Source organism: Caretta caretta, chromosome 2, assembly GCF_965140235.1.
Source record: "Caretta caretta isolate rCarCar2 chromosome 2, rCarCar1.hap1, whole genome shotgun sequence".
Taxonomy (NCBI): Eukaryota; Metazoa; Chordata; order Testudines; family Cheloniidae; genus Caretta; species Caretta caretta.
In genome coordinates this window covers 268255131-268264855 of record NC_134207.1, presented here as the reverse complement: position 1 = coordinate 268264855, position 9725 = coordinate 268255131, and positions in this window count along the sequence as shown.

Sequence of the window (9725 nt, the reverse complement as noted above, 5' to 3'; positions counted from 1 at the left end):
GCTGAGGCTGGAGCAGGATGAAGCTGAACACTGTTTTAAGTGAAGCCTGCTGAGGGATTGAATGAGACCCTGTGATATGTCAGAGTCATAAAGTATAAAGCAGCCACCACCAGGATCATTAACACCCGGCTCTGCTGTGGAACAGTTCTGGTTCTTCCACACCTGATACACCTGACTCAAAGCCCCAGCAGCAAGAAAACGAAACATTCATCTGCCTGGCAGTACATAGCCTCTACTCTTCTACCCAATGGTACACAGCTTCCCACCGCCAGATACCAAAGAGCACACACCAACCATAGCTTTAACTCCAGGGATACCAGCCTTCTTCCCTCCCAGTACCAAAGCGCCCCCATCCACAGTGCTGTCAGCTTCAAGAGATCAAAAATCACGAGTCAGACCCTAAAAATCATGAGGTCGGCCCAAAAACCATCAGTTGTTTTTTTCTAAATCCAATCATGGTGTAGTCTGTGTTTTGACACTTTAAACTCCCCTCTGTTCCTCTACCAACCTGTGTGATAATTTCAGGTTGAAAAGTCAACCCTTAACACATACAAAATATACGCCTCAGCCTGGCTGTTCACATGGAGACAGCACTTACCCTCTCCTTGTCCCTGAGACAGGGGGACAGCTGGCCATTTCCTGTTACTGTCTTGATCCAGTAACGCTACTTCCCTGCCTCCCCAGTCTCCTGCCCCCAGTGCCCCAGGACCTGCTCTTTGCTCTAAGGCAACAAGTGAAGGCAGGGTTCAGTGGCAGGCCAGGTCTGTGTCCTCAACCCTGAGGCTCTTGGACAGAGCTCTGCCCAGCCCTGAAAATCACGGGAGGAGCCTCTCATGTCATGATGACAGCTCCTCCTGGAGGCACCAAAATCCTATGGACATCACTGTTTATTTCTCTCCATTCTGAGAACTGGCCATTTATTCCTACCCTTTGTTTCCTATCTTTTAACCAGTTACTGATCCATGAGAGGACCTTCCCTCTTATCCCATGACTGCTTGCTTTTCAAAAGTCTATTTACATTAAATACATTTTTTAAATGTTTTGATATTTTTTGTTTTAGAAATCTAGAACTGTTATGTGTTTTGGTGTAACTTGCATTATCCTTATGTTAAGTTTGCATTATCCTAACAGAACATTTAATTTATTCATATATGTTTTATATGTTGCAGGTCAAAGTGAAAATGAAAAGACAAAAATCAATGCTACAATTTTTGCACTCAAAGACCGCAAAAACCAACCAAGATGAAGAACACACCAAGAACCAAGAATATACCAACATGTCATCTCAAGGTTCAAGTGGTGTATCTACATCCGACCAGCCCAAAGCACACATACACTACCTACTGAAGAAACAGTGTCTCCAAAACCTAAAGGCAGTTCCCGATGTTTGTCGGTCAAAGTTTTCCAACGTATTGAAGTTACAAAAGATGACTACTGGCATACCTCTTGCAAAAAAGCTTACGAAGAAGGAAAGCTTCGCAGTGCTACAATTGGTAAAAGTGGAGGAGCTTGGTTTGGCAGACCGATCAGCAAAGCCAGTGCTGACAAACTATGTGAAAAGGCTACAAAACACCAAGCCTCTGGATTGCACCGACATGCAGAAAGCCTTATTAGCCGGTTACTGTCAAAGCCAATTTTAGAAGTACTTAATGAGGCTGTTAAGAATGCTGGTGACACAACACAGTTTATGTGAACAAACGTGGCTGTCACATCATACTTTGTATTTAAGCAAGAGATACCACATACTACAGGCTGGAGGCCATGTTAAATGCATTGTCACTTATTAATCCTGAAGGTAGACACTGGTTCCGAACAAGACCAGCAAATGCTCACTGTCTTTCTGCAAGAAACTCAACTGACTGGTTAGAAGCATACAGTGCAACAGTGAAAGACTCAGCAGTTGAAAAAGTGAAGAACTCTGTCACCACATTCAAAATATGTGCATGCATGGCTGATGAATGCACGGAAGCAAATGTGTGTCAAGTATTAAGTCATTGCATATCTTATCTTGATGTCAGGGGTAGGCCAGTAGCTGCATTTCTAGATGTTCTGGTTATAGAAGACACATCGGCTGTATCTGTGACATCTTAGAAGAGTTAAATGCTTGTCAGTTGAACCCAAAACAGATGACTGCTTGTGCATTTGATGGAGCTGCAAACTTCTCTGAAAGACATGGTGGACTATAAGCTTTGCTCAGAGAAAAGTCTAACCCTAATCTCTCTTATACACACTGCAGAGGCCATCTACTCCAGTTAGCACTAGTACGAGGTGCAAACTCTTCAAAAGACATTAAAAAAGCCATAAATTTAATGTCTTCATTATACTCTTTTTTTTCAGCAAGAGTCCGAAAAGACTGAACATCTTGGAAAAAACAGAAGATACACTGGTTCTGAAGTTCAAATTAGTCCAACTTGGGAAAACCCACTGGCTTTCTCATGAGTGACCCATGGATGTTGTCTCAAAATTACTGCAACCGTTATTACTGGCTTTGGAAAGAATCTACCAAGATGGGACAGATCTAAGTAGTGAGGATGGTGGACTACTTTTGCTACTATGTTCAGAGAAGAGTATCGCCATTCTCTCTCTTGTAAGTCTACCGTTGAAACCAGTTGAGTCATTAAACAATATCATCCAGGCATCTGCTACAACAATAGTAGATCTCTGTCCAGCAATGGAAGCTACATTTGGCTCAATCAGAGAGATATCCATTGAAAACATACTGGAAGAAGCAAAGACTTCAGTCCAGAAGTTGACTAATGAAGGCCCTTATATTGACTCCTTAAATGAAGAGGACAAGAAGTGTTTGTTGAGACAGCTGAAAAAGTACACAGACTTGATTCTTACAAATCTACAACAGCAACTTCTGGATTCTACTCAACCTCTACAAAGTTTTTGCCGACGCCTGTCCTATAAAACACGGACAGTTGAGTGGAGTGAGGCACTACCAGCCATGGGGCTGCCATGTGCTCAGGACAGAATAGAGAATTTGAACACACAGTGGAATATCACATGATGAATGAATGAAGATTTGACTGCAACTTCTTCTTTATGATCACTAGTGCCACGACCTGATGTTTGTGCCCTGTTTCCTGGGCTGAAAGAAGTAGGAATTCATCTCTTGCTACTCCCAGTCACAACAGCTACAGCTGACCGTTCTTTTTTGTTCTGTTTGGATGGGCCCATGCTTTGGGGGGGGGGCCTCACAGACCTGTGTAAACTTTGCACTTTGTGGGCCAGCCACTTATCAGGGGGACTAGAGAGTGACAAGGCACAGCCCTAGGTTTCTCATCTGGAGACCCCACATGTCTCACCCCAGAGACGAGCTGGATGTGGGAACTAAACATGAGTTCAACATGGAAAAGATCAATCAAAATACAATAACCCTTCAGGAGCTGGATTTGGTTTCATCTAGGACCTCAGTGCTTAAGATTCCAGCTCTGAGTTCACAGATACAGCTCTGTAGTGGGTGGCTGCCCCACTCCGATAGGCAGGGGTTAAAAGCAGCCAAGCTAGGCTGATTGGGGAAGCAGCCACAGCTGTGGCCAGCTCACTTAGGGCTCAGCTGACCCTGATCAGAGGGATGGGGGCCAGGAGCTGAAGGAGTCTCACTCTAGCCCTGGAGTGGGAAGGGCTATAGCTGCCTGAGAGGAAGGGACCTGAACTGGAGCAGCGCTGGGGAATAGGGCAAGGGAGCTGGGGAGTTCCAGCCTGGTAAAACCCCAGGCTGCAGGCCTTGTTGAAGGCCTATACAGCCCGGCAATAGGCAAAGGCAGCAGGTCCCACCCCCTTGCCAGTGATGAGTGGCCATTACAGACTGCAGCCTGCCCCAGTGAGTGGCGGCTAGATAATGACTGGCAGTAGCCACTGAGGCAAGGTGGGTTTAGAGGGTTGGGGGTTCCCCTGGGAGGGGAGACCCAGACTGTGGGTTACTGCTTGGGGCAGAACCCTGAGGTAAAGGGGCATCAGGGTCCGGGAGGGACACGGGGGCCTGAGGCAGGCAAGACACCAGCGGGCAGAGGGCGCTCCGGGCTGGAACAGAGCTAATTCCCAGGACGACGAGCAGGAGGTGCCGCAGCGGTGAGTCTTTGCCTTGCTACAAGCTCCCATAGGATTGCAGCACTCACTATCTGAGACCAGGTGGGGTGAGGTATCTGTGGGGTGGGTTGGAAAGAGTGCCCAGTTCCAGGTCATAAGAACAGCCCTACTGAGTCAGACCAATGGTCCGTCTAGCCCAGTATCCTGCCTTCCAACAGGGGCTGGAGCCAGAGGCTTCAGAGGGAATGAACAAAACAGGACAATTTATCAAGTGATCCATCCTCTGTCTTTGCAGTGAGAGGTGTAGGGACACCCGGAGCATGGGGTTGCTTCCTGAACCATCTTGGTTAATCACCATTCATGGACCTATCCGCCAGGAACATATCTAATTATTTTTTGAACCACATTATACTTTTGACCTTCACAACATTCCCTGGCAATGAGTGTTGACAAATGCGAAGTAATGCACATTGGAACACATAATCCCAACTATACATACAAAATGATGGGGTATAAATTAGCTGTTACCACTCAAGAAAGAGATCTTGGAGTCATTGCCAGTATAGTCTAGCCCTCAGAGTTCAGAGGTGCTTTCGCATGAATTCACGGGGTGAGGAGGAGTCACCCTGCTAGTTCCTACAGCTGCAGGCTGCTCACTCTGGCCACTGGTTTTCATCATGCCACCGTTCACTCTATCGCTCCGTCCCCAATGGCCCTGCACCATCACCTTCTGCTGCCACCTGCCACTGTGACCTCTGCGAGTCGGTCTCTGGAGGTTCCTCCAGCCCTTGGTGATTTCAGCTCTCAGTGGGGGAACCTTGCTGCTGTGCAGGCTGGGCCGTCGCTTCCACAGAAACGCTGTCCCGCAGCCGGTCTGAGCACTTAGACCTGATTCTCAGCGATTTCAGCTCTAGTGGTCACTTAACAAACCAAAAGACTCTCTGTGGAGCCTAACTAGTTCTCTTTCCCTCTAAACAGGAGAGGGGGGCAGGTCAGATAGTGCCTGTGACTCTTAGGCAGGGCCCACCCCACCAAGCAAAACCCCTGTCCCCACCCTCTGTCTCTCCACTGGGGTCTGGCATCCAACCCCCCTGCTTAGCGAGTGCTGTTCAGTTGAGGGTGACCCCCCCAGTCAGGACAGGCTAAGCACAGATCTGCTGCCCTTTATTCATACAATAACAACAACAACATTTAATTACCCCCACATTCAAATTTAATTTTTTTATTAAAGCTAATGCTAAAATTATATAACACACAGGTTAAGGAAAGAGTGTCTATACAACTGGGTATAGTGTTTAGATTATCCAAAAGTACAAAGATTGGGTTAAAAGTCATACAATTCATGTAGTACATAATCTGCAATAACCCAAATTTAGGTGAATAAATTTAACGATACAGTTTAGATATTAATATCCAAATATTCGAGTACATCACTCATGAAAGGTTATACAGAGGGTTGGTTGTGGAAAGCAAATATATCAATGAGTGAAGATTGTCCTTCAGCACCTGAGAATTTATTAAGATGATGGTTTTTTTTTTAAAAAAAAGAAAGGTACAGAGTATAAGCGTAGACGTTTCTGGTTATCAGAGAATAACATAAGATTATCAAGGGGTGTGAAGTTCGGTTTAAGATCGGATGGCATAAGGAATAGATAATCTGCAATATCCCTGATTGGGGTAGAAGGTTAACGGGTCAGAGTACAGACATTGAGATATGGGGGTATGTTGTTCATATAATGGCCATGTTCAGATGTGGAGTATAATGAGTGGATGCGATGATGAGGATGGATTGACCCGCACTTAGTGAGATTTAATGTTCAGTGAGTTTATGGGTCCAGTTCATATGGGCCAACGGAAAAAGTCTCTCGGTCCCTTTCTTGTAGTCGATGTACGATGTTGCTCGGGCTCACGCCTCCTGGTACTGTCGATGGCCAGTGATGTGTTCGATGAGGCCAGTCAGCCTCACCTCAGTCCCTGGAAAAATCATGGAGCAGGTCCTCAAGGAACCAATTCTGAAGCACTTAGAGGAGAGGAAAGTGATCAGGAACAGTCAGCATGGATTCACCAAGGGCAAGTCATGCCTCACTAATCTAATTGCCTTCTATGACGAGATAACTGGCTCTGTGGATGAAGGGAAAGCAGTGGATGTGTTATTCCTTGACTTTAACAAAGCTTTTGACATGGTCTTCCACAGTATTCTTGCCAGCAAGTTAAAGAAGTTTGGGCTGGATGAATGGACGATAAGGTGGATAGAAAGCTGGCTAGATTGTCGGGCTCAACAGGTAGTGATCAATGGCTTCATGTCTAGTTGGCAGCCGGTATCAAGTGGAGTGCCCCAAGGGTTGGTCCTGGGGCCACGTTTGTTCAATATCTTCATAAATGATCTGGAGGATGGTGTGGATTGCACCCTCAGCAAGTTTGCAGATGACACTAAACTGGCAGGAGAGGTAGATACGCTGGAGGGTAGGGATAGGATACAGAGGGACCTAGACAAATGAGAGGATTGGGCCAAAAGAAATCTGATGAGGTTCAATAAGGATAAGTGCAGGGTCCTGCACTTAGGACGGAAGAATCCCATGCACCGCTACAGACTAGGGCCCGAATGGCTAGGCAGCAGTTCTGCAGAAAAGGACCTAGGGGTGACAGTGGACGAGAAGCTGGATATGAGTCAGCAGTGTGCCCTTGTTGCCAAGAAGGCCAATGGCATTTTGGGCTGTATAAGTAGGGGCATTGCCAGCAGATTGAGGGACGTGATCGTTCCCCACTAGTCGACATTGGTGAGGCCTCATCTGGAGTACTGTGTCCAGTTTTGGGCCCCACACTACAAGAAGGATGTGGATAAATTGGAAAACGTCCAGCGGAGGGCAACAACAATTATTAGGGGACTGGAACGCATGACTTATGAGGAGAGGCTGAGGGAACTGGGATTGTTTAGTCTGCAGAAGAGAAGAATGAGGGGGGATTTGATAGCTGCTTTCAACTACCTGAAAGGGGGTTCCAAAGAGGATGGCTCTAGACTGTTCTCAGTGGGAGCAGATGACAGAACAAGGAGTAATGGTCTCAAGTTGCAGTGGGGGAGGTTTAGGTTGGATATTAGGAAAATCTTTTTCAGTAGGAGGGTGGTGAAATACTGGAATGCATTACCTAGGGAGGTGGTGGAATCTCCTTCCTTAGACGTTTTTAAGGTCAGGCTTGACAAAGCCCTGGCTGGGATGATTTAGTTGGGGATTGGTCCTGCTTTGAGCAGGGTTTGGACTAGATGACCTCCTGAGGTCCCGTCCAACCCTGATATTCTGTGATTCTATGTAGATGTCCCTGGACCATTGTATGGTTGGTTGTGGAAAGCAAATATATCAGTGAGTGAAGATTGTCCCTCAGTAGCTTAGAATTTATACTACACATGATCTTAGCCACCTAGGCTGAGAAACGATTTGTCACCCAACACCAGCCAAAACTGTAACCCAACACCAGCAAAAATTGATCACTTAGGCAACACAAATCTGTCTGCTTGGATACGGAGGCAGCGTAGGTGTGTTCATGTAAGCCTTTCTCCCTCATCCCCCAGCTGATCACTAGCTGTCAGGGAAGAGCTCACTCAGACCTTGCTTACAAATCAGAATATAAATTATTACATTAGCCAACATCCCCAAAACAAATGCGCCGACATTGTCATAAAAAACAACAGCTATGTGAGGAAGCCAGTATTTGTTCATACTTTTCAAACGCTGTTATGCTTTTTCAGGTATAAGTATTTTATCACATCACGTATATGCTTTTAAAGTGTGAATTAAAGTTTCAATTTCAAATCAGATTTCCAACCAATAACTATATTGGCAACACTGCTTAATTAGTTGACCACTGTGGGGGTGCTGGGAAAATTCAGGGGTGTGTGTGTCTAGGGAAATCCCTGAGAATCCAGAAGCAATTTACTCCTAGGTCTGACATCCTTACCCAGCTAGGTCAACATTTAGCACTTCTCCCTCATCAAATCCTGATACAGCTACAACCTTCCACTCTTCCCAGGAGACACAGACAGCGATGTCACCTAACCCCACTGGGCCCTGCAATCAGAAGCATTATACACTCAGCACCTTCTGACACCCTGAATCTTGATGTAAGAACCCACAGCCTACAACCAGGATTGGAAGGGTTTGAGGCAGCTGCTGATTCTGCCTCACCACCTGGGGCTCAGACAGGGTGGCCACCACATGGTGCTGAGAGATTGACCCCTGCAGGAAGTCCTGCCCTAAGGGGCATGAGCAACAGCCCTCTGTGGTTTCCTGATTGGCGGGCATTTCCCATATAAACTAGGAAGCCATTTCTGGGAGCTGTCTGAGTAACACAGACCTCTGGTGCACACCTGCCTTGATCTCATACTCCCAGCTCTCAACATAGGCTTGGCTCCTTACCCCCATCCCTGGTTTTCTGTCTTTGGCCTAAGACTGTGGCTGACCCTGTAAGGATGAGGCCTTTGTCTGTGGCCATATTAAGAGAGCAGCAGCCATGAGCTAAGAAGCAGAAAGTCACATCCTCACATTCCATCTAAATAACATTAAAAAAATGTAATATTGGGCTGTTCAGAAGGAATCCTGTCCTAATAACACCCATCATCACAAGATAAAGAAACAGATCTTAAGATGGTTAAAGAAAACTTTGTTTGATAGCATTCTGTATGACAAGAAATCACTTATCAAATTGTGGTTGTGAAATTCCTATTTCTTTATTGTTTTGCCTTTATGGTCCCTACTTCTCTATTGTTTATCTGTATGGTCTCTGTCTGGCTCTTTGATTGCTTCTGTCAGTTGCATAACTAATTTTGCTAGGTGTAAATCAGCCATGGTGGTGAGGTATGATTGAGGTATGGAGCGGCGAACAGCAGAGCGGCTAACAGAGGGAGTTTGCCTGGGATCTGTCTGAGAGGAGGTACACTAAGGGCTGCATTAGGGAGGCTGTGTTGGTGAGTATCTGAGTGTCTGTTGTGGGGACAGTTCAACAGTTTGACCATGTGCTTGATTGGTTGTTTGTTTGAAAAGTTGTGAATTGGGAGTGCTTTTTTCCAGGTGAGCCTCGAGTGGGCCTGACTGTTATAAAAAGCCAGTCAGCTGTGAACCAGCTGAGCAGTGAACAGCAGAGAGGCTAACAGAGGGAATTTGCCTGGGAGTTCACCCGGGGAGAGCCCACTGAGGCTGACATCTTGCCGGCTTCTCTGAGTAGTTACTACAACTCCTGAGGAAGCTCGTAGAAGGAAGGTAATATAGATGGGGAGCATTCAGCTGTTGTGACCTGCACTGGGTATGCCATGTTTGTCTTTCTTCCACAGGACAGAAGTGACTTTGTCTGTACACAGTGCAAGCTGGTCTCCATATTGGAAGAGAAGGTTCAAGGTCTGGAGAAACAAGTATCGACCCTGCGTTGCATAAGAGAAACTGAAGATTTCCTGGACAGACGTCAGGATATGCTTCTACGGACACAACGTTCTGAAGATTCAGAGCAGGCTGCGCAGCGGGGACAGGAGGACGGTGAAGAAATTTGGCAGCATGTGACCTCCAGAAAAAGAAAGGGGAGCGTCCATGTACCAGCAGCACAGATACAAGTAAGCAACCGTTTTCATGTTCTCTCCACAGGTACTAATGCAGAGAGTGGGCTAGATGATACATCTAGGGAAGGGAACAGAAGGAGACTCTGCCGAT